This window comes from Pteronotus mesoamericanus, unplaced genomic scaffold (assembly GCF_021234165.1).
Source record: "Pteronotus mesoamericanus isolate MK-2021 breed Mesoamerican mustached bat unplaced genomic scaffold, CSHL_Meso_final contig_41, whole genome shotgun sequence".
NCBI lineage: Eukaryota > Metazoa > Chordata > Mammalia > Chiroptera > Mormoopidae > Pteronotus > Pteronotus mesoamericanus.
Genome location: NW_026555152.1, coordinates 4149331 through 4175918, shown reverse-complemented (window position 1 = coordinate 4175918; position 26588 = coordinate 4149331). Strand labels below are relative to the sequence as shown.

At 39.9% G+C, this 26588-nt stretch overlaps 1 pseudogene; it reads right to left on the bottom strand.

Moving 5' to 3' along the window:
* Positions 1–1965: 1965 nt before the first annotated feature.
* LOC129073462 (uncharacterized protein C11orf98-like) lies at positions 1966–26084 on the bottom strand (annotated as a pseudogene).
* Positions 26085–26588: the final 504 nt, after the last annotated feature.

Genomic DNA, 26588 nt, shown 5'->3' with positions numbered 1-26588 from the left:
AAAATAATGAGAGAAAACTTCCCTAATTTGGCAAAGGAAATAGACATACAAGTCCAGAAAGAAGAGTCCCAAAGAAGTTGGACCCAAAGAGTAACACACCAAGACACATCATAATTAAAATAACAAAGTTTAAAGATAAAGAGAGAATCTTAAAAGCAGCAAGAGAAAAGTAGAGAGTGACCTACAAAGGAGTTCCCATAAGACTATAAGCAGATTTCTCAAAAGAAACCTTACAGGCAAGAAGGGACTGGCAAGAAGGATTCAAAGTGGTGAAAAGCAAGGACCTACAACCCAGATTACTCTATCCAGCAAACTGTCGTTTAGAACAGAAGGGCAAATTAAATACTTCCCAGATAAGGTAAAGTTAAAGTAGTTCATCACCACCAAGCCATTATTACAGGAAATGTTAAAGGGATTTATTTAAGGAAAAGAAGAAGATCAAAATCATGAACATTAAAAAGGAAACAAATACACAATTACCAACAACTGAATCTAAAACAAAAACAAAAACAAAAAAACCTGAGCAAACAACCAGAACAGGAACAGAATCATAGATATGGAGATCACTTGGAGGGTTATCAACGAGGAGGGGGAAGAGGGAGAATAGAGAAATGGTGCAGGAATTAAGAAGCATAATTGGTAGGAACAAAGGAGACAGGGATATGTTAAGAATAGCATTGGAAATGGAGAAGCCAAAGAACTCACATGCACAACCCATGGACATGAACTAATAGAGAGGGATTGCTGGAGAGAAAGAGGGTACTAGGCAGAGGTGGGCAAAGGGGAAAAACTGAGACAGTTGTAATAGCATAATTAAGAAAATATTTAAAAAATGAAGCAAAAACTTAGAGAACTGAAAGGAACAATAGACAAATCCATAATTATATTTGGGGATATACATCCTATTTTTAGTAGCTGTTATACTTATCACATGGAAAACGAGCAAAGTATAAAAGACAATAAATGAACAACACAATAAACCAGTGAGATCTAATCAACATACATAAAAAAACTACCCAACAGCAGCAGAATATACATTATGTTCAAGTGTCATAGGTCAGTCACTGAAAGAGATCACATCCTGGTCCATCAAACAAACCTCTATAAATTAAATAGAACTGAAATCATACAGAGTATATATATTTCCAGAATATGTGTTCTGAAGGTTTTATAGTTTTACTTTTAAGACCATGGTGAATTTTGAGTTAGTTTTTATACAATGTATAAAATTTGGGCCATTTTTTAAAAGCTTACAGATGTGCAATTGCTTCATCATTTTTCATTGAAAAGACTATCTTTTCTCCATTAAATTGCTTTTGCATCTTTGTCAAACATTACTTGGGCATAATAGAATCAAACTAGAAACCAATAACAAAAAGACAACGAACAGCCACTATTCACCAAATCCTCTTTCCCCCATTGCTCTCCTTGTCCTCCACAAACACACACTTTATTATTACTTTTTTACATATGCCCATTTGATTCCCAATTTCTGGATATTGCTCAGATTAATAGTATCTTAGTTCCAGATTGTCATTAGGCTTTCTCTTGCTGTATGTCTCATACGCATTCCCAGTCATTGTCCATTTAGATTAACTGTACATATTGCAAAATTCTTTGCTTACCATTGGCTCCTTTTCTTTTTCTTCCCTTTTTCAATCTTTTTTTCTTCTCCTCACTCCCACTCTCACTCCTCCTCCTCCTCCTTTTTCTTTTTTTTCTTTTTTTTTTTTTCAGTAAGACCTCTAGGGCTTTATTTCAAATGCAGTGGAGTGCTAAGAAGCCCGCTCTCCTAAAAGAAATAAATAAAAATTAAAGAAAAAAAAAAAAAGAACGAAGCGGCCTCTCTGATCTTTCTTTTCCACTCTTCTTTTCAACACATCCTTCCATGGCAGGTCACCAGGCCATTATGAAAAGGAGTCTGGGAAGAGTGAAAAGATGCAGTGTTTATTCCAAACTGTCCTGCAATAACCACTGAGCTCTGGCTCCAGCTGAGAATCTTTCGGTGAAAGGGGTAAGATTTAGCTTCCTTCTTCAAGGTCCTCCATGTCTACATCCTGGGGGGCTTTGGTCTTCTTTTGAGATTTGGGCTGTGGTTCACTAGTCCTGGCTGGCTTTGCAGAGGTTTCCACCTCCATAGCTGCTTTCTCTTTCTGGGCAAGCCGGGTCTGCTGGAGGAGTTTTCTGTGCTTCCTCCCGGACAGTGTAATGTTGGCATGTGAACTGGACGCCCGCTTCTTGAGGTAGTGCCGTGTGATCAGCCCTTCGTCTATCACAGCCCCGACCACGCGGTGCCTCAGCCACCGCTCCCGGGTCAACACCCGCCGTCGCTTGAACAATTTCTTCTTCAGCTCCGTTCGGGGCGATTGATCTTCTCTCCGGGACCGCCGTGGCTGAGCAGTTTTCCCCTCCTTTTTCTTGACAGAGTTCATTCTGGAACTTTTTCCTCAGATGGCTTATGCGAACAATGATCTCTGAATCCTTGCGTCCCAGCAAATCTTTTTTTTTTTCCCCCAAGTAAGTAGATACTATCTTGACATGCTATGCATTCTTGGCTCCTAGTTTCTTTCCTTCAGTAATCTGTGAACACTATTCTACCATTCCACTAGCTTCGGTGCTGCATATGAAAAGAATAGTGCCAGTTAATTTTTTTTCTTCTTTAAGTAACTTATTCTGTGGAGCTGGAAGCATGTAAAATTTATCTTTAACTTTAGAATTTTCAAATTTTACCAGGATATGCCTACATGTGTACTTTTATCACTTCTCCTAAACTTGCATAAATTAGTCCACAAATAGGCAAAAATTTCCTTGATCAGTCCTTTATTACCCTGTCCTACATTTTTTTTCCTTCTGGCATTGATATTACTTGCATAGGGGGTCTCCAAGATCTACTTTCCAGGTATCTTTTGTTTTCCTTTATATATTCCTTCTTTTTGTATTTTATTCTACAATATGTTTTAAAATAATTTACTATATGTGATTTTTAAAACCAATTTTTTTAAATTTCAAGAGTGATAATTTTGTCATTCAATTCACCTATTGAATTTTTAAGTATGGGAAGAATGAAAAAGAATTCTAGGGAACTGGTTTTATTCTTTAATTGAATCTCCTTATGTGTTAACTAAGGTAACATTAGTCACTGTAACAGATAATCTCCCAAGTCTTATGTCCTATAGTGGAGAGAAGAGTCTGTCGCATACAGTCATTCAGGGACCTACATTGACAGAAACGCTGATATCGTCAATGTTTGGCTTAAAAAGATAGGTTGAGACATTGTGACACAGGCACCTAAAATTGGTAAGCAAGTGTTTAGGCACAATTGTTATAGGAAGAAGAGCAGAAATATTAAATAAAACTACAAGCAACGGAGACAGGTCAAAAATACCATGGCCTGGCTCCGGCACCTTCAAATGGCATCTGTGGATCCAGGGTTCCATCTGCCCCAAAAGTGCACAAAATTGTGCTCCTGCTAGATGTTTCCCAAGATTCTTTATCTGCCTTTCACCCCACCCCAACATTCTTCCACTGGGGAGGGCAGTATAGCATGGTGGTTAAGATCTGTGCCCTGGAATGAAGACAGACTTCAGTTCAAGTCCTGGCTTTGCCGCTAACTAGTTTTGGGTCTTTGAACTGGTCACTTTGAATAGGCAAACTCTGTAAGCCTTCTTTTTTTTTTAAAGAAAGATTTTATTTACTTATTTTTAGAGAGAGAGGAAGGGAGGGAGAAAGAGAGGGAGAGAAACATTGGTGTATGAAGGAAACATCAATCACTTGACTCTTGCATGCGCCCTGACCCAGGACCAAACATACAACCCAGGCATGTTCCCTAACTGGGAATTGAACTGGAGACCTTTCACCTTGCCAGCTGATGCCCAACCAACTGAGCCATACCAGTTAGGGCAGTGAGCCTTATTTCAAACTTCAAATCCTAAATTTGGTAAAAAGTAGTGCCTACCTTATAGGAGTTCTCTAAGGATTAAATAAAACTATTTAATTACCATACTTTAGCATAATGCCTAACATGAATTAGTGTTCCAAATACATTAGTTACCATTATTATGAGTGGTTCAGACACCTGAAGGCTTGAACTACAGTTTTTCTGCAAACAACTCCCAACCTGTTTCTGGGCCTAGGCACTCTCCTGAGTTACAAGTCTAACATTCTCCATGTCCAGCTGGACAATGTTAGGTGGATAGTCTGTTGGAATTCAAGGTCCTCCACTGAGTAGCCTAAGCTGACCTTTTAAGTCTTAGCTTCAATACTACTCTGCCATGAATACATGCTTGCCAATCTGTGCAATTTTTGACCACTTCCCTTTTGTTTTATCTATCTGGGATGTTCTCTTGTCCATTTCTACATATCAAGGTTTAAGAACAAGCTCAAATGCCACTTTTTCCTGATCTTTCCTAACGAAGGAGAACTCTCTTAACTTTTAATTTTTGTAGAAGCTTGTTTTATTTTTCTTGTCATTCATTGTGCCACTCATTACTGATTACCTCCTTGTGTGAATCAGAACCCTCTCAGCTGCAAGTGACAAGTTCTCCATGCAAATTAGCAAAGTCAAATTTAAGCTCAAATAACTTGAAATGTGGAGTAAGCCTCAGATACAACTAGATCCAAACCCTCACACTAAATTATCAGAGCTCTCAACCTCTATATATAATTTGACTGCATTTTGTAAATTAGCTTAATTCTTACCTATAGCTAACTGGTTTCCTCTATGGAAGGACAGTGGACATCAGGTAGCCCAATGCCACCATACAGCTTGCCATCTAAGTGCAAGAGAAATGTCCCATTTACTTTCAACAGAGAAACCTCTGGGAGGAACTCTGGCCCAGCTTTGGTGGCCCACCTACTCTTGTGCCATTTAGGAGCCCGTGGGTTGGAAGGGTCTGACTGTCAGGTCTGGGTCATGTGCCTTCCCCAGACGATAGGGGAGGTAAAGCTTCCTGAAAGCATCAGAGGATCAGCTATTACAGTCACTCTTCTCTTGTGTTATATTGTAAGTCCTGGAAAACAAGAGCCACAACTTACCATAAAACCGCTTGAATTATGCCTTGTTTGATATATACACTATGCTTAGTAAATTTTTATTGAATAAACAAATATACAAATTGTCCTAGCACCAAATTTTAAGATTGAGTAGGCTATTTTTGAACAGAGTAGACAGCCTTTAGAAAAGAAATTTAAATTCATGGACAGGTGTGTTACTTACTGGTGGGCGGAAAATATACAAAAATTCCCTAAAGATAGTAGTAATCCTCACTAAAGGCAATAGTTGGAAACTCTTTTTTAAAGAAGTGTGAGTTACTGTCCTGGCTGATGTGGCTCAATGGATTGAGTGCCAGCCTGCAAACCAAAAATTTTCCAGTTCAATTCCCAGTCAGGTCTCATGCCTGGGTTGTGGACCAGGTCCCCAGTTGTGGGGATGTGAGAGGCAACCGTTCAGTGTTTCTCTCTCATGTCATTGTTTCTTTCCCTCTCTCCCTAAAAATAAATAAATAACATCTTAAAAAATTAAAAATTTAAGTTACTTGTAATAGAAAAATTGACTTGTCTTTCATTTTAAGATAATTATTCCTTTTCTTTAAAAATTTATGTACTGAGAATAACTTGATCCTAGCCAGTGAAAGGGTTATAAAAATGAAAAAAAGATTTAGTTATGACAAAGTTTATGTTAATTCTTCCACCACAACAATGTGGCCTGAAAATGTAAGCACATCCCCCTGAAGGGGTGTTTGGCAGTACAAAATAGGAGATTAGCCTGGTTTCCTTGGATTTGACTCTTTGAGGGAGAAGATTAATGATTAAAAAGTAGAAAACTTGCATGACAAGTGTGCATTCAGAACTCTTGTGGGATTGAAATGCTGAAAGCAAGGACAGGCCAGAAAGGCTGACTAGAAGAAGAGATGACCAAGAAAAGGGCGATGTGGTTCAGAAAATTCCGTGGGGAGAAAACAGGGAAATCACTAAGTGCAGGCTCAGGTGGCCTCAAGAACAACATTTTTTACAGAGAACCAAGAAATATACTCTAGGTAAAAGCAGAAAGAACATTAATTTCCCAATAACTTGAACAATAACATAGAACAGAACTTCCTGGGCAAGATGCAGCTGTAGGCAGATATACTTGGCCCCCTCACACAACCAAAAGAAGGACAACAACAAATTTAAAAACAAAAAATAACCAGAATTGCTAGAAAACCGAACTTTATGGAAACCCACCAACCATGGAGCTAAAGAAGAAACATTTATCCAGACAGGTAGGAGGGGCAGAGACAGGCAGCCAGGGTGGAGAGAATGCGTGGCAAGGCAGCAGCTGGAAGACCAGGTGGATAAACTGGGAGGAACAGCTGGGGAGCGAGACAGACTGCACAATCCAGGGTTCCAGTGCAGGAAAAGAAAGCCTCAAAACCTCTGACTGCAAAAACCTGTGGGGGTCGCAGTGGTGGAAGAAACTCCCAGCCTAACAGGAGAGTACACTGGAGGGACCCACAGGGTCCTAGAATGTATACAAACCCCCCTACCCAGGAATTAGCACCAGAAGGGCCCAATTTGCTTAAGGGTAGTGGGGAAAGTGACTGAAAGCTGGCAGGAAGCGAAGCAGGCGGCATTGTTCCTTCTCAGACCCTTCCCCCACATGCAACGTCACAACACAATGACCTTGGTTTCCTGGCTCTGGTGAATACCTAAGGTCCCTCCCCTTCCAACGTACCAGTCATGCGGAGAAAAGAGATAAGACCCTGATGAACAGACCAAAGCTCCAAAAATAATGCTAAGCAATGAAGAGATAGCCAACTTATCAGATGCATAGTTCAAAACACTGGTAATCTGGATGCTCACAGAATTGGTTGAGTATGGTGAAAAAAATATGGAGGAAAAGGTGAAGGCTCTGCAAAGTGAAATAAAGAAAAAAATTACAGGGAACCAAGAGTGAAAGGAAGGAAACCGGGACTCAAATCAACACTTTGGAACAGAAAGAAGAAATAAACATTCAACCAGAGTGGAATGAAGAAACAAGAATTCAAAAAAAATTAGGAGAGGCTCAGGAACCTCTGGGACAACTTCAAACATTCCAATATCTGAATCATAGGGGTTCCAGAAGGAGAAAAGGAAGAACAAGAAAACTTATTTGAAAAAATAATGAAGGAGAACTCCCCAATCTGGCGAAGGAAATAGACTTGCAGGAGATCCAGGAATTTCAGAGAGTTCCAAAGAAGTTGGACCCAAAGAAACATACACCAAGGAAACAGATACGGGGCACATCATAATTACATTACCCCATATTAAAGATAAGGGGAAAATCTTAAAAGCAGCAAGAGAAAAGGAGACAGTTATCTACAAAGGAGTTCCCATAAGACTAGCAGCTGATTTCTCAAAAGAAACCGTGCAGGCCAGAAGGGGCTGGAAAGAAGTATTCAAAGTCATGAAAGACAAGGACCTACATCCAAGATTACTCTATCCAACAAAGCTATCATTTAGAATGGAAGGTCAAGTAAAGGGCTTCTCAGATAAGGTCAAGTTAAAGGAGTTCATTATCACAAAGCCCATATTATATGAAACGTGAGAGGGACGTATCCAAGAAAAAGATGAAGATCAGAAACTATGAACAGTATAATGATAACGAACTCACAATTATCAACCACTGAATCTAAAAACGAAAACAAACTAAGGAAACAACTAGAACAGGAACAGAATCACAGAAATGGAGATCAGGAGTGATGGGGATGGAGGAGAATGGAGGAAAAGGTACAGAGAATAAGAAGCATAAATGGTAGGTACAAAATAGGCAGGGGGAGGTTAAGAATAGTATAGGAAATGGAGAAGCCAAAGAACTTACATGTATGACCCATGGACATGAACTAAGGTGGGTGGGTGGGGTGCAAGGTGGAGGGGGATAAAGGGGAAAAAATGGGACAACTGTAATAGCGTAATCAATAAAATATACTAAAAAAAGTTTAATCTATTGTATGTACCCATGTTCTGCTCTTTCTGTTGTTCTTCCTTCCTAATGATCCAAGATTCCTTCTTTTATCATTTTATTTCTGGTTGAAGAACTTCCTTTAGCTATTCTTTTAGAGTTAGTCTGCCAGCAATAAGGTGGTTTTTGTTTTGTTTTGTTTTGTTTTGTTTTGTTTTAGTTCTCCTTCTTTATTTCCCTTTCATTCTTACAGGGTAGTTTCACCAGATATAGTATTCACAATGAACAATTCTTGGCTTTCAGCACTTGAAAAATGTAGTGCCATTTTCTTCTGGCCTCTATAGTTTCAGATGGAAATTATGTTGTCATTGAAGTTGGCATTTCCTATAGGCGATATGAATTTTCTCTGTAGTTGCTTTCAAGATATTTGTCATCAGTTTTCAGAAGTGCAATTGTGATATGTTTTTGGCATGGACTTCCTAGGTTTGTTCTATTTGGGATTCACTCCCACAGGTCCTTAAGTGTCTGTCCATTTTTTTTTCAGTCTATTCTCTGTTTTTTTCAGATTGTGTAAATTCTACTGACCTCTCCTCAACTTCACTGATTTCATGTTCTGTCATTAACACTCTACTATTGCATCGAACCAGTAAGATTTATTTTAATTATTTTGGTTTTTAGTTTTTAATTTTCATTTGGTTCTTTTTTATTACTTACTGAGATTTTTATTTTTTATTTGTTTCAAGATATTCTGTAATTGCTTGTTGAATATTGTTATGACAGCTGCTTTAAAAAAAAAATTGCCAGCCTGGATGAAAGAAGGTGAGAACAGTGTGATGATGGCCAGAGGGAAAGGGGACTGGGTGGAGGTGGGCAAAAGGGTGGGGACATCTGTAATAGTGTCGATGATAAAAATAAAGTAAAAGAAAAACTTACCAGATAATATCAACATCTGATTCATCATGTATTTTTGCTAACTGATTGTTGATAGTCTTTTCTTTTTCAAGTTGTGATTTTCCTGGTTTTTGGTATGATAGGTGATTTTTTATTATAGGCTTGACATTGGTTATTGTGTTAGAAGTCTCTGGGTCCTATTTAAATCTTTCATTTTAGCAACTGGTCACCCTGTTTAGATTTAGCACACAGGTTTTGCCTAATTTTGTGGGTTCTTATTCCAATGACAAATTAACTTTTAGAGCCCTTAAAGTGGTTGTGTTGTTTTTTTTTTTTTGTCTGCTTGGTTTATCTTGTGCAACTGGAGCTTCTACTTGTCCCTGTATGTGCTGCCTAATGGGGCAGAAAGAGCTTTTGTAGCCCAGGCCACCTGGCACCTGTATGTGGGGGAAGGGAGGCCCAGGTCCATGAGAACAATACGCCTTCCCAAGTTGTTCATGTGTTGTGGTAGGAGCTCCCTGGCCAGTGCCATCCCATCTCCCGGGATCTCTAAGTGTGGGAGTGGGCTCTCTGGCCTGACAGGGAAGGAAAACATGTCCCTTAATCACTTATTGTCAGTGGGTTTTCTGATTTATTCCACTTATTGATGCTTCTGGGTTCACCTGGTACTATTGGTGAGTCTCCTGTTTGATCCAGGGGAGGAAGGAGCCTCCCTCATTCCCTTCTGTTGCTAGATTTTTGATTAGGAAAACACCAGGCCTGGGCCATGATTTTCTGTTGGTTGGGTGGTTGTAAGATGACCTAGAACTATATTGCCCTTCCTGTTCTGGATTCCTCAATCAGTCCACCTTCTTTCCACCTTTTAGAACCATCCTTTGGTATCTCTTATGTTATTTCCAGAGTTCAGAATTATACTCAAGAGGAGAAAAAAAAAAACAGAGAAATGAGCCCATATCATCTTATCTAGACTACAAGTCTGATCTCATTTTAGTGCCTCTAATCGACTTAACCCCACTGCCAGCAAGAAAGTGAAAGAGCATGTAAATGCAGCGCATGCAGGCAGCCCTCATGGACACAGGGCAGACTGGAGATGGGTGAAAAGTGACCTGGAGAGGCAAACAAAAAATACCCAATACAATCACCAATTTTTGTGAAGAAAAAAATAAAAACTTTTATTTTATTTTTTAAATCCTCACTCAATGATATGTTTATTAATTTTAGAGAGAGAGGAAGGGGGGGGAGAGAGAGAAACATCATTGCCTCCTTTACATATCCTAAGTAAGAATCAAACCCACAACCTTTTTTTTCTGGTATACAGGATGGCACTTCAACCAACTGAACCATCCGACCAGGGGAAAACATTGTTAAATATACAAAGCCTAATATTATTTACCTGCCCCATACCATCATTAAAAAAGTATCATCAGGGTCCTGGCCAGATAGCTCAGTTGGTTAGAGCATCATCCCAGTACACCAAGGTTGTAGGTTCGATCTCTGGTCAGGGCACATACAAGAATCAACCAATGAAAGCATAAACAAGTGGAACAACAAATCAATGCCTCTCTCTCTCTCTCTCACTTGCTCTCTCTCTCTCAAGTCAATAAATAAAAAAACTAATTTTTAAAAAGAATATCATCTGAAGAAAACACCAGAGGGAAGGGCAGACTCAAGAAAGTGAGTCTGAAAATGAATAAAATATGTCGGTATATTCAATTAAACATTTATTACCTACCCAGAAACCTAAATCTTTGATTTATAAAAGATGATACTAAATCCTTAGATAAAAATAATATGGATACAATGGGTGGTTTAATAAGTAGTTGAAGTATAATACTGTCCCTATCTTGCACAGAGGAAGACAGCAATCTTAGATAACTTTAGACTCCATTGGAAAATTTGCAATCACAATGGATGTTTAAAAATTTAAGGGAATTACTAAAAGAATAGCTATTAAACTGTATTTTCCTATCATGTATGTGGGGGAAATGGGAAATAGAGCAACTTTTATCAACTTGTTTTAAAAGCAAGGGAAAAAGGGAAGAGAAAAAAACAAAGCTAAAAAATATGGTAAAGGGAAAAGACAAAATAGATTGCTTGCCCTATTCTCAGGTACACGGAGCATGCAGAAGTCATGAACAAACCATTCAATTCAGCAAAAGGCATATTATGTATCGCCTGCTCTGGCCTCAAGGGATCTAAAAAGAGTAAAGCAGCTTTGCTTTCTCATGGAAATTGATAATTAACTAGCTCTGTGAATGATGTATTGATGTGGGTTGGGGGGGGATTAAAAAATCAATCCCTGGAAAAACTGTTTCCTGCTTCTCTTTCCTGTTTCCCCAGCCAGCCTCCCCACCCATCTGAAATGTGGACCTTCAAACTCCAACCCATTCCTTCACTTGCTTTGCCCTTGTTTCAGGCCTCTGAGAGTAGCACCTGTTCTACTGCAGAAATAAATAAAATGTATGGGGAAAGTAGCAATCAGCAAGCAAATCCATATTTTTCTAAAAATTTTCCAAAAACAATGAAACAGTCAATAGCAGTCACTGTGTCTAATTCATCTTTAAATCCCCCCATACTCTGCCCAAAATCAACTGACACATAGAAGTTATGAATATAAGAAAGAAGGAAGGAAAGGAGGAGAGTGGAGAGGCGCAAGGAAGTGAGAGAGGGAGAATCAATAAACACTGAGTACTTGCTATACATTGATCATTGAGGAAATAGAATTGCAAAGACATGGGATCCATTTCTGACAGTGCTAAGGGGCCTCAGCTTCATTCGCAGGAATTTTAAGAGATTTCATGGATAAAAGTACTGAGTCATTGTAAGCCATGCGCTCTCCCTGCTGGTCCTCACTACTCTTTCCATAGTCCCACCTCCCCAGAGTGCGTGCTGTGGGTTGATGATTGCCTCATCCTGTGTCTTAGTCCATTCAGGCTGCCCTAACAGAATACCACAGACTGGGTGGCTCGCAAACAACAAAAATCTATTTCTCAGAGTTCAGCGGCTAGAAAGTCAAAGATCTAGGAACAGGCAGCTTCAATATCTAGTGAGAGCCTGCTTTCTGGTTCCCAGACAGCTATCTTCTTGCTATGTCCTCACATGGTTAAAGGGTAAAGGAAGCTCTCTGAGGCCTCTTTCATAAAGGCTCCGGTCCCATCATGAGGCGCACCCCATGACCTAAGCACTTCCCAAATGTCCTACCTTCAAATACCCTGATATCAGTGGCTAGGATTTCAACCTGCAAATGTCAGGGGAACACAAACATTCAGTCTCCAGCACCCTGCACTTGGCCGTCCCTCTTCCCACTAAGGCAGAGCAAATCAATTTTTCTGTGAGGTAGAGGTCATCTGACTGAACAATGTGTTTGCAGAATTCTTTAATTGCTCTTTTCTCCTCATCCCTGCAGAGTGTGAGATAGTTTATATGTGGAACTTGCTTATGTGCAGCCTGTGTTATCCCTGCTAAGTCTAAGCAACCATATCTGACCATGTGTTGGTCCTTCTAGAACTTAAACTGATGGTGTGCCCATTACTGCCCCGTGCTCAGTGTCCAAGCAAGGTTGCACATATTTTTATGAAATAAGCAAGAGGGTAGAGTTCTAAATCAAGGAATGTTTGTTAAGATCTGAGATCAAATCATATCAAAGGACATAAAACCCTTAGCACTTTCAAAAACTACAAAATAAACTTTAGGAAAAAGAAGAATTGAAAAATCTATATTAAATCTGACGTGTACATTCAGAACACCAAAAGGTAATTTCTTGAGATAGCTTTATAACTTTAAAAAACCCACTAATATTTTCTGGATGTCATTTTTTAGCACTTACAGGTCTAAAAACTAAGATTCTTTGAATGTCTCCTCCAAGCATGAGAAATGGCTGCAGGGTGTATCAAAGGGCACTCCTGCATCACTGCAGTGGGGCCGCGGTGCTATGAAAACCATTATTGGACTGTAGCACCCAGACAGTCACTTTATGCAACTATCATAGGAACTTACTCATTCACCTTGAGGTAGATGAGAATTTTACAGCTTATAGGAGTTCAAAAATATCTCACTCATGGTCCAAAACTCACCTAGTTACCTCTGTCTTAGGGGGGTTTGCTCCTCATCTTTGGGACTAGTGGTGAAGTACAGGAGACTGATGAGGTAAGTCAACTGATTTTCAAAACAAAATTTACTCAAGACTGAAGCAAAAAATGGAAAGACAGTATGAAAATTATATCAATGTGCCTCCATAAACAGTTTCTCTTTTAATACTCACAACAACCCCATTAGGTATTATTATTATTGTCAATTCATGGGTAAGAAAAATAAGATTGGTCCCTATTCATTTTCTAGGGCTGTCTTTACAAATCACCACAGACTGGGTGGCTTAAAACAGAAATTTATTCTCTCACAATTTAGGAGTGTCAGCCAGGTGTCAGCAGGGTTGGCTCCTTCTGGAGGCTCTGAGGGAGAAACCATGCCACGCTTCTCCTGGCTTCTGGTGGCTGCCTGAACAAATCTGTTATGCTCAGCCAACTTGACGGAAAGATGGAAACACAGCTTCAGCCCATATGTGCTCTTTTTAGCAAATCTGCCTTAGCAACACATCCATGGGCCTTAACTAACTCTTCAAGAAGGTCACCAGATTCTTGAGTTATAAATAGTACTTCCTTCAGGTGTTGGGAGAGTCTTTCACCAGGTGTCTTCCTAACAGCTGACCCCGAAGGTGCAGCAGTGGAAATTCCTGCTCAATTCTATGTCCCAGACACTTCCACCCGCTTCCACTTTTAAATCACTGTCTCTTTAGATTCCAGCCACCAACTATCAGGGACAAATCTGAAATGCAAATCTCCTGGCTCTGAATGCAATGTGCTGTTTCAGCTCTTCTCTTGTCTCAAGTTTTTCAAGTTCAATTCCAGTGGCATAGCATGTGTGCTGATCATCCATGGGCTCTGGGAAACAGTCAAGTACAAAATCTGTCTGTTCACCATCCAGGCCTTCAAGGCTCATTCTAAGGACCAGAGAATGATGAGGGCACCCACCATGCAAACAAAGGCCTGAGCCAAGGATAAGGAGGACAACTGCTCATGACAATAGGTTGTTTTTCTCAGATGAAAGGACAATGGAAACAAAAGGAAAACCTCTTTTGTGGATATCAACATCTCAGTAGTGAATACAACCTGAGGAATCTACAAGAAAGTAGAAAAATGTAGAAGATCTTAGTATGTGTTTCTCTTACAATAATCATACTAGCATGGACCATAGGTATCTAATGCCTTGGTTTTGAATTTGAGTTTAATACTATTTTCCTTTTTATCCTTTTTTGGTCCTTTCCATTTCCTTGGCCTTAGAATGGAAAGGACCATAGAAAGGATAAAAAGGAAAATAGTATTAAATTCAAAAGATATACAGAAGCTTGACAGGAACAAGCATGAAAGAATGCTAATCCAGGCAGTAGCTGTGGTGCTATGAGGCAGGATGCCAACAGACACTGGGCCATTTGACTGAAGTATTGGGTGCTTTGTTAAAAAAGCAGCTTGAAGATAGAGTTGGTGCCAAATTGAAGGACTCATTGGGCTTCATTAAGGAGTTTGACTTTATAGGCAGTAAATAGATTTTTAGATTAAGAAAATTATAAAATTCATATCATAAGGAAAATTAGCGGTAAAGCACACATCCATTGAAGAAACAGGCAGCTGGGAGCCTCAGTAGACACCTGTCACAACAGTCCAGATGAGACTCAATCTTCACAAGGGCAGTGGTCAAGGGTACTAAGGAAAGGCCAGTTCAAGAGCTATTTAAGAGGCAGAGTGGGTGGAAATTGGGAACCTAGTGGGCATGTATATAAAGCAGAAGTCAAGGACGCGAGCCAATTATGGTACTTACACTGAGATTAGGTAAGGTGCTATTCTCTATTCTACTCAGAATGACTTTTCTGAATCATGACTGACAACCTGGAACCAACTGTCTTGTCTCACTTTTCAATACTGAAGCACAAATGCTGTTTTTCTACCAAATCACAGTCCTGTGAACTTGCCTTGACTGACTTTACTGATTCTCCTTTATCCTTTCTGCCCTCTATTCTCTTTCTTTTTTACAGTCTTTCAGGAAACCAATCACTACTGAGGTCTCTAGCTGCCCAGTCCTTCATCTCCAAATGTCAGTGAGTCCCTTGAATTTAGGCTCCCCACCTTCATTCCAAACTCAGTATATTCAGATAGGACTAATCACTACCTTTTCCTGAAGACTAACCCCTCTGTCAACAGCCTCATTTCAGTTTTTTCAGTCTCCCAAACTATCAGCCTTGAAGTCATCTCACTAACAAAAAAAGCACAGGTTTTGTAGTCAGACAGATTCTGAGTGAATGACTCAAACAACTGCTAATCATGTGACTTTGGGCAAGCTAATCAACCTTTCTGAATCTCTGCTTCTGCAATAGGAAAATGGGGGGTAATAATACTTAACTCAGAGAAATGTCATAAAATGTAAATGAGATCTTATGGGTAAAGGGCCCAGTCCAGGACCTGGCACAAAGCCAACTTTCAACAACTATTGGTTTCCACTTCTTATTCCTTTTCCTTTATTTCTTATACAACAGGTCACCAAGTCCTGTAGTCCTTCTTGTTAAATTCTGGATTTTTCTCTTTTTCTCCATTTCCAGTATGATTTTACACTGCATGTTCTCATTTCTCAACTACTCTTTAACAACCTCTGAACTGGTCTAACTACTTCAGTCTCTTGTACTCATGTTCATACTGCATGTCGTCAGTTTTGTATTCTTAAAGCATTGCTTTCTTCCTGTTCCACATACCTGGTATACACAAGCTGGGTACTCAAATAAATATGTCTAAGACATGTGTACATGAGTGTGTTTCCTCACACACTTGTTTTCTTATAATTTACATGAAACAGGTCTTTTCTGCTGCCTTCCACTCCCTTCCATATCTTCTAACAGAGGTGAGCTCAGAAATCAGCAAACAGTGAGCACTAGGTCAGCCCCCATCAGCCCAGTAATTAACAAGCCTGTTCCTAGAACATTGCTCAATTTATAGCAATTTTTATTTAGAAGACACAAAGTTCATGAGTTCAAAGAATTCCAGAAAGCAATGGAAAGAGAAAAGGCAAAATGATTTTAAAGGAAAGTCTCAAGCCAGGTAGAATCTGAGGAAAGATGATATTTCATTGACAGTAACTATAGTGACAGAACATTGAGAAATTAACATGAAGAAGAACATGCATGAAAGTTATAAAACTTTGTGAGGTAGTTGCCAGGGGCAGGGGGGAAAATGAAGTGGGGGATTGTTTAACCGCTATAGAGCTTCAGTTTTGCAACTGTACTCTTAGAAATGGTTAAAACAGTAAATTTTATTTTTTTTAACATAATTAAGTCTTTCAGTTTCTGAAAAAAACTCTATAAGAAAAATCCTAAAGTTGCTGAGGGTGTGTGCCTTAGCTAGGGGATTAATGAAGCAAAAAGAAAAGCACCCCTGGATTTGAGGATGTGCCTGTACTTTTCACTATTACGGAGATCATCTCACTGCATTTAAATTTTCTCTCTAGTTGCCTGGCTCACCTACTAGACTAGAGAGTTTTTTAAAGCAGAGATTACTATGGCATCCCCAAACCTAGTATAGTGTGTGGCACAGAGTAGACATTCTATAGACATTTATTGAATATGAATGAATGAATGAATGAAGATCTAGGAACTGTATGTATGTGTTATTTTTGAGGTGCTTTTCACATTTTTAACTCACAGAGTACAACCCTATGCAGTATAATTATTATCCCTATTTTACAGAAGAGGTAACTGAGAGGTACAGAGAAGTTAAAGGACTTACTCAAGGTTACCCAGCTCGTAAGCAATGATGCTGGGATTCAGTCAAGACAGTCTAGCTCCAGAGTCTATGCTTTTAAAAATTCACCAAGCTGCCATTTAGTACATCAGAAATTTGAAGTTTTGATCAGCTGAAAGTCCAAAGTCAAACTACTAGTGAGTGATGAGGCCAGACTATACCCTATCTGCTTTCAGGAAATAACTGAAAACTGGGCCTCAAGGAAAAGCCAGACAATCTCAATATGAGCAATGTGTTCACCAGCTTCCCTGAGGAGGTGTAAGAACCACACCTTCAGGGCATCTGGAATTCCTTGCTCTGGCTGTGTTTACATGCCTGCTTTCTTCTTATGACTAGAATTCAAGACCTCCAGGGTAAAGATCATATCTTATTCTATTATAGCTCCAAAGCCTGCCACAGTTCCTGGCATAGAGTAGATAATTAGACAAAAATTTATTGAAGGGAAGAAAGGAAGAACAATTTTGAGCCCACCTACCATTGTGACAACAGATCAATGCCATGTACCTGTAAGTCTATGAATTTCTAATAAATCTTAGAATTATAATTTCACCTCTTTCAAACTCATCATTTTTCAAACTCATTATGTTTATTATCCTGGCAGAGCAGGTGCCTACAGTCAGGAATATGAATAATAATTACCCAATGTATAATTCCTCTCTATCTAGCATGGGTATGCAATCAAATAAACAAACAATGATCATTGTGAATATTTACAAGGAAGCAACTTTTGTAAAGTTCCAGGGAGTGCAAAGTACCATCAACCCAAACTAAAGAAGTGGAGATGAAAAGCACAAGTTGGGCATGGATCGGATCCAGCGAAACTTGGCTGCATGAAAGATGTAATGGGTGGGCTAGGGAGCCAGAGGGTTATGAATTTCCTAAAATCTCACGCAGAATTTTGTGTGCTAACATGCAAGTGTGTGTTTCTGGGGAGATGATTCAGAGCATCCATGATAATCTCAAAGAGCTATTTCACTAAAACCACAAAGTCAGAACTATGGCTTTAGTATCACAGCTTATTTATTGTAATACAATGTCTTCCTCCCAGGCATCAGAAAAGGAAAAACTATAGTGACTCCTTGGTGTAAACTGAAGCCCTGTGCTTTAGGGCACCTTAGGGATGGAGAAGGTGAGAGAAAGGACGTGAAATTTGTGAAACATCCAGTAAGGTGATAGACATGAGGGTTGTGTGCAAAATTTGGTGCTGAGGTGCTAGTTGCTTCTATTGCCCCAATTAGTGACTTTCTTAGAAATTGAACAAAAGTAAGTCTTTTCAAGCACATCTTTGAGAACAGGGAGGTTGAGTTTGATGAGGAATAAAGAACTGACCAGACCTCTTTCCAAGACTGCTCCACTGCCCTTTATCAAACATACTAAAAAAACAAACAAACAAAAGAAACCTCATTGAAATGCCACTCGACTTTGTTCAATTACTTTTTCAGCTGAAATATACAGGAACCATCTCCAGTTCTTTTCTGTCCTCATATCAAACAATAATCAGAACAAAATTTTTAAAGTGTTATAAATAGTGGATGGAGTAAGATCAGTATTCTCTTTAAAAAATGGCCCTAGGGCTTGGAGGGATGAGATTCATAAGGAAATGCAGCAGGAGAAAGGAGGAAAATTTGAATGTTTCTCAGTAAGTAGCTTTCTTTAATGAATTTATTATATTTAAGTTTAATAATGAGTTATTATGTTTAAGTTTGGCTACTTGTCAAATAAATACAAAAAGGTAAATAGTGCCACTCCACTCTCTTGAGAAAACTCCAAATTCTGTGTAATTACAAGGCAAGAGACAGATAACACCAGGGTAGGGGTTAGAGACTTTTGTTTGCCTTTTTGTTATCACCTGTCACAATTTGCTGGGAAGGTAAGAAAACACTGCTGTTTATCTGGATTCATAACAATCTCTAACTGCAACTTATAGAAACTTCAAGGCTTGACTGTGACTATGTTGGCAGAGTCTAATAAATTGCTTTGTAAATGAAGCAGACAACGCTGATTGATGATGTTTTACAATACAGCGTCAGTAAAAAGAGAAAAGATTTTTTTCCCCTAAATTGAATTTTAGGTTCATGTGTACCTCTTTCCCAAGAAAAACCAATGGAAATTATGTAGGGTGGCCATAAAGTCTGGGATGTATACATAATATTATTTTATTTTATACACATAGAATACTAAATATTATCTAAAGTCATCTAAATGTTCAAACTTTAAGGACATGCTGTGTAAGGTGTTAGAGTGACAATGAAATGTGAAATGATTGAGGCTGTACTGGAAGCTCAGCATACGAGTGATGAACTTGGGTATAAATTGGAACAGTAAAGACTAACTTGATTTTTTAAGTTCTTCAGTTTCTACTTTCCCTTCAATTATCTAAACGAATCAGGTCAGGCAGGACAAGCTCTGTAGTATGTGTATTATCTCATTAGTTGCTATTATGAACACCTGCCCTGTGGGGGAAATTGCTCCCTTTCGTGGCTCTTAAACTAAGTCATCAATACTTACAAGCAAAGAAATAAACATGGAATATCCCAGTCAAACCAGGCCCACTCCCTGCTGTTCTGTGGATAGATTGTTCAGTAGAGAGAGCATTTCTTGACTATGAAGACTTGGGTGTGCATTACAACAGCTCTCAGAAGAGCACAGTGTGGGGCAAGTACTGATGCAGACAAGTACAGATAGAGGAACAAAAAAAACAAAACAAGTTGACCAGATGATCCAGACATTTAAATGAGAATTTCCCACTTAAGGTTTCCAACACTCAAATAATTGTACAACAGTTGATATTTTCTTAAATAAAAAGAATAATATGTATTAAAGAGATCTAAACTCTTTCCTGTGTTTTAAAATATTGTGTGTAAGTGATTAGAATTTAGCATGGTTCCTACCTTAGGCACTTTCTCTAGGAACCTAATCCAGTTAGAAACATTTTGTGAAAAACAGTTTACTATCCAGAAAGTTTTCCTGTTTCCAAGATAAGAAAGCCTGTTCTGCCATCTCAGCAGGCAAGGGTTGTTTAAGTTACTAGATAACAAAGTTGTTATTGATTCTATTATTTTTACTCTTCCTGATTCTCTACAGTCCAAAGGGAGTTTGTCAGAACAAGAATGATTTTATAAAAAGGAGTAGCTGTTATTATTGTTATTGGCCTCATTGTGACAGATGGGATCCTACTGTTTTCTCACTGCCCTTTACTCAGGAGCGAGGAGAACAGAAAGCAAATAACCAAGAAACCAACACACTCATAATAATCTGGATTTCTCAGTGCTGAGCCAGAGCACTTGGAAATCAAATATTGGCCTCTTCCTGAATGCCCCTTTTAGCCTGTTGTTGTTAACCAGTTTAACATTCCCTTATCACAAGCTCATGTGGGCAGAATTAAATGGAATTAGCAGCAAATTATATAAAATTCATTTACCTTTAAAGGAAGCTATTTGGTCATGTTCAGTGTAGAGAAAGTATGGCATTAAGACACAAGTTAATGGTACTGCCTGGAGATGAATCAATTTGCTTTGGTTTTATTGCCTCCCTTTATTTGCCCTTATGTGTTAGCTACTGTGGCTGGAAATGCTCAGCTCAACTTCTCTGAACCTACCTTGGGGCCACATTAACATCCCAAGGAGAGCCCTACTCTTTCTAAAGAGCTCAGTGGGAGTAAGCACAATAATAAAATAAGATCCTGCTGATCCTTTCTAAGTCCATAGTCACATGAAAAATGGATGTGTAAGATAGGAAAGGAAATCTATGAAAATGTTTGGGATTTATAACCTGCTATAAAAATGTTCAGGATTTATATGTGTTTTCCCATGTAGAGATTTAAATAACTTTGCTTTCTAGATACCACCAAAAAACTATTAAAACTAATTAATTAATTCAGTAAAATCAATATACAGAATCAATGTATTGAGTTTCTCTACACCCATAACAACCCATCAGAAGTAGAAATTAATAAAACAATCCCATTTATAATTGCATAAAAAGCATAAAATGCCTAGGAATAAATTTAACCAAAGAGGGGAAAGAACTGTACTCTCAAAACTATGACATTGATGAAAGAAACTGAAGAGGATACAAATAAATGGAAGGGTATATCATGTTCCTGGATTGGAAGGATTAATATCATTAGAATGTATTTACTACCTAAAGCAATCCACAGAGTCAGTGCAATCCCTGTTAAAATAGCAATGATATTCTTCTCAGAACCGGAACAACTAATTATAAAACTGATATGGACCTAAAAAAGACCCCAAAATAGCCATTTTGTTCAAATGGGAGGTATCACATCAATGTCTGTCTGTCTGTCTCTTTCTCTCTCAAAATCAATAAATATATCCTGAGGTGAGGATTTAAAAAAAAAACAAACACTAATTTGAAAAGATATATGTACCCTGTGTTTATTGAAGCATTACCTACAACAACCAAGATATAGAAGCAACGTAGGTGTCCATCAATAGAAGAATGGATAAAGAAAAAGTGGTACATATATACAATGGAGTATTACTCAACAATAAAAAAGAACGAAATCTTATCATTTGCAATAACATGGACAGACCTAGAGAATATTACGCTAAGTGAATTACATCAGACAGAGAAAGACTAATACCAAATGATTTCACTTATATGTGGAATTTAAAAAGACATACAAAACAAAACAGAAACAGACTCATACATACAGAGAGCAAGCTATTGGTTGCCATATGGGAGGGTGTAGGAGGTGAATAAAAAGAGAAAAAATTAACATGTTTTCTGCACTGACTTAAGCATTTTTCCATACATTTCCTCACTTAAACCTCGCAAAAACCATATAACATAGAAGAATATTTTTATTTGAATACGCATGCTTCATGTTTGTTCTTTAAGAGTACCTATAAATCTCCGTATCTCAAATAAATTATAGTTTAAATGTTTATATTTCTTTTTGTTGTTGTTATTTTCAATTTTTTAGTGTACATAAGAATGACCTTGGGCCCTGACTGGTGTGGCTTAGTGGGTTGGGCATCATCACGCGAAACAAAAGGTCACTGGTTCAATTCCTTGTCAGGGTACAAGCCTCGGTTGTGGGCCGGGTCCCCAGTTAGGGGCATGGAAGGGGCAACCAATTGATGTTTCCCTTGCACATCTATGCTTTTCCCCCTCTCCTTCCCCTCTCTTCCCTCCTATCTCAAAACAAATAATATCTTTAAGAACAAAAGAATGACTTTGGGTTTTTGGAAATGCATATTCCTAGGTCCCATCACACCCAGATATGCTTATTCTGTAGGTATCAAATTAGTCTCAGGAACTTGCATTTTATGAACACACCAGTAATTTTTTTACTGTGGTAAAATTGGTACTCAATATTATATATATTTCAGATATACAACATTATAACTTAATTTTGTCTATACTACATAGTATTCACCACAAGCATCACAGTGATTTTGATACACATGGTTCAACAATCACAGTTCCAGAAATACTACTCCAGGTTATTTCATTGATTAGTAGGAGTTTGTACCTTTGTGAAATGTGCTTATAAATATAAATGTGTTGTAATGTGTAATTGGAGAAAATGCACAAAATAAATGTATTCAAATTCAGTTTCTCTCAGCACATCAGTACAGTGATAAGAGATCTCTGCCTTAGGAAAAATTATGAATAGGAAAATTCAGTGGCATTGGCACTACAACCAAAGAGCCTTTACATAATTCTCTGCAAGAAAGAGAATGGGTCTACTCTAAGAAGTCCAAAGTGACGGCCTTCAGTGCTGCCCTTCTGAGTTTGGAGCTGACCCTCCCACTTTAATTCCCACCGATTTTTAATTTTAACGCTTTTGTATGGATCTTAGGTTTGGGAACCTAATGAATCACTTTGGATTCCACCTAAGGATTCCACACAGAAGAATCACTTCGATGAAGATGTTTCTGCATCTCCACAAGGAAAACCAGGGTTGCACATGACTACCCTCCCAACCTGGAGAAAGTTGGGATGGAGAGGATTCCAGCCCTGCTCCAACCCAGATACTGGAGTCACTCCCTTCTCCTTTGAGCTATTTGAAGATTTCCTCTGAATTAATGACAATTGCTTCATCTTCAACCGGGGGAATGGGAGAACCATAGACAATGCAGTGGGAGTGGCCTCTGGCTATTTAGACATGGCTCAGATGCTGGATTCCACATCTACTAGGATGCTCATCCCAGTAAGGATGTGATTCGTTCAGCTTCCAAGCCTTTTCATCAGGCTTTCCTGGATGTAGAAAGGAGAAGCTCCTGCACCTGTTTGTCTGTGGGGTGTGGAGGGCTGCCTTGAGAGAGTGCCATCCAGCCCTCCCCACCCCCACCTCTCCCGTAAGCACTTTGGGGCATATTCCCCTAAAATACAGGAATATAGCCACCCAGTGCTTTCTCCCAGTGTTCCTGAACATACCTTCCAGGTCTGCCTGTCTGGGAATGTCTGTAGATATGAGCTTTTTTAAACAGCTCTGCCATTATTTTGGATGCTTGTAGAGGCATAAAAAGCAATTCTAGGGGAGAAAGGGAGCAATGACCACTTATTTATTGACTGCCTACAGAACATTAAACATTTTGTCTCAGTGAAGTCTCACAAAAACAATTTTAAAAATGTCTTGACTACCCACTACATAGGCAAGATAGTATAGTGGCACCTCCAAGAGAAAAAGCTCCTCTGGCATCTAGGTTCTGCCACTTACCAGCTGTGTGATTCTGGGCAAGTTATAGCTCTGTGCCTCAGTTTCCCCCACAGCAAAGAGAGAATACTGGTATCTACCTAATGGCATTTTAACATATGCTAATGAAGATTAACATATGTAAAATGCTTGAAACAGAGCCTGGCTCCATGTATGTGCTCTTGTCACAGTATGCAGTAAATCTACCTTATGGGCAGTATATTGTGTCCACTTTACAAATAAGGACACAGGGAGGCTTAGTGGACTTATGGAACTTGCCAGGGGACACACAGCTTGTCCAGGGCAGAGGGAAACGTGTGTGCATCTTCCAAGTGCTTCCCATCACCCACCAAAGCCAAAACATATTTTTACTACTGGGTTTCTCTCCCTCAAAGAGATTGCAGTGGACACACAGGAAGGGCTGAATAGGTGTTTCATCAAAAAATACTAGTGAAAATATTTGTCCTTCCAACTAAAACTATGTGAAAGGCAGGATGGTTTAGAAACATGGCTGGAGGGTCAGGGAAGTGTGTGTCTTCTTCGGGCTTGTGCAGGAAGCTGAAGGTAAGAAAACGTTCCAGGAGAACAAAGAATTTAGTCACAGGAACTGGTGATGGGAGGAGGGTGGAAGACAAAGAAGGGAATTTGGTTGGAAGCTAGAACATGGTTATCCCGGACTAAAATGAGAAGGGAAATGACAGGACTAGGATTTTTGGAGACTGTTTATCTGGGTGGTAGAGCCTGGGTGAGAGCAGAAGGAAGGAATGGGTCCAAAATGCAAGGGTAGGCAATAGTTCTGCCGGAGGCGAAGGGGGGCGGGGGGCGGGGGTCCGTGTAGCAGGGAGCCTTAGGAGTCTCTACTTCCTTCCACACTTTCCTTTCAGCTGCAAACTAAACTGAGAGCCTCAGGAGGATCAAACAAAAAGAATACAAAAGGGTTGGTAGGCTAGGGGTCCCACTTCTGGGAAGGAGCAGTAAGAGGGAACCAAGTGAACAGCTCAGTCCTGTGGTGGACAATGGAGCGGCCACGCTCTGCTCTGCTCTCCTGCTAGAGAAAGCCAGTGAGGCAAAGAACAAATCAAGTATCCACCTAAGTGAGATTTTTAGGCTGCATTTACATACACAATCGGATGAGGAAGGGGCTGAATTTTCTGGAAAATAATTTCCACTCTCCACCTATTTTTGCTGGATTGTTTTGCTGTGCTACACGATGGAGAGCTTTTAATTCAAAGTCTGAGGTCCTCTTTTCCTAAATGAGAGAGATTTTCCTTGGCCCCTCTCAGACCTGGGTACCAGGCTCTGAGGAAATCCCAGGGCAGTAGGAAGGAAGGATTGTTCGCCCTGTGGAATAAAACCGACCTGTGTAAGTGCTCACTGAAGGAAAGGCTAGCATGACCAAATTCAAAGTAAATTATGGCAGTATTTGCATTACAACATCACATCATTCGCTTTAGTGTTTCAACTCAGGATATAATTTAATTTGTATTTTTAAGAACAAATTAATTATAAAAAACAAATATGCTCTAATAAATTAAATTCCTTAAAGCACATATCCTTTGCGTTAAATATGGTTCATCTATTTTTCTCCTTTATAATGGGATACAATGGCTTTAAAATTCTTAAGACCAAACCCGATTGAGCCCTCCGCACGCTTGTGAAAAAGCAAGAACAAGGTGACCCGTGTTCTCCAGGGCACAAACTGCATCCCAGGAAGGGAAGGGAGGAGAGGGCAGACGAGGACCCGCAATATCACCGAGGGCTATCAGGACGTCCTGCTAATAAACGAGTTTTTCACTGTCCACACTATAATTGGTTTACAGCCTTTCTTGTTTGTTTATCCATAAGAGCTGCTGTTAAATGGCTCGGGAAGGCGCTCGCCTAATGGCTCAGTAACGCTCCGGGCCTGTGGGAGGCGAGAGCGGCGCAGGCGTCAGCGGGGATGCGGAGCGGAAACGCATTTCTCCTGTAATGGACTTGGCGCTTTTATGATACCAGGAGCTACATCCACAGAAGAAATATGACACACGACTTCGCTCAGTGGAGGGTTCTACGGGGTGAGGTCATATATGTATTATGTATAATATATATAATTGACCAATCCAAAGACCCTGTTAGCTTTGTCCCACTAAGTGATAATACTAAATGGCTGTTTGACCTTAGCTTCCTGGATCAATTCTTTAGGTAGCAAGCAGCAGCAAATGCTACTTGTGAAAGTGAGAACGTGCACCTTCGGCGCCCTGTCCCCTCCCCCACGTGCTCGTGCAGCCTGGGTTCCCGGGTTTTTTGCCCTTCAGCGCGGTGAGCGGGTTTGCTTTCTGCTGAGCGTCTCTTTTCTTTCTGCAGGGCAGAGCAAAAACATTAAATGAGAGCAAATGAAGCATCGAAATGGAGACCAATTTACAGAAACGTGCAATTAGCGAGAAGTGCAAAGTAAACACTCTAGGTCGAGGATGGCAGGTGAGGCCAACGGCGGAGGGGGGTGCTGCCTGCCAAATCTGGAGGAGGGGGTGACTGGCGAGGGGAGAAGATGGGAGGAAGAGAAGAAGGAAGAAGAGGGGAAAGGTGGCCGATCTTTGTCCCAAGCAGAACTCGCCACAGGCTCATAACCCCGTCGTCAAGTCAACCCGCCGCGATTTGGCAGATTATCTCCGAGGGTCAACACGCCGCGGCCAGGCAACCCCTCCGGCCCTGCGTTCCGGATCGATGTGGTCACTCGCGGCTTGGGTGATAGCGTCGGGTTCTCCGCGGCCGCCGCGAACAATAGACTCATTGAGGCAGGTGTGCAGAGATTAGGTTCGCGGGTCCCACGGCCTTTCAATCCCTCCCCCTACACTCCTGCCCCAGGATCGCAGGTGGCCCTTTTCCCTGAAGAAATCGTCGAAACTCCCCACCCTCCGGGCTTCCTGGTAGCTGCATGCGTTCCCAGGCTTGCGGGGACCAGTCGGTACCCAGCACACACCTCAACGCCGATTCTGAGACGACGCCAGCATCTAACAGAATTCTACAGAGAAGTCAAATCCCACCTTGGCTTTTTGCTTAGTGCATTCAATCCGTATTCATGGAAAGGAAAATATTTCCGCTAGGAGAAAAATATATTAAAATATACCTGTTCAAGGACTAGATGTAGTTTGTACTTTAGGAAAGTCAAATTGTAGTGATTTTTATTGTTGGCTCCTTGTGCTTCACAAGAGGGCAAGGGTTCCTTGAGCCCTCTTGCCTAGGCTTTCCTGCAAAGGTGTCTAGTTTCTCTAAAACCCCACGTTGCAGTTCAAGG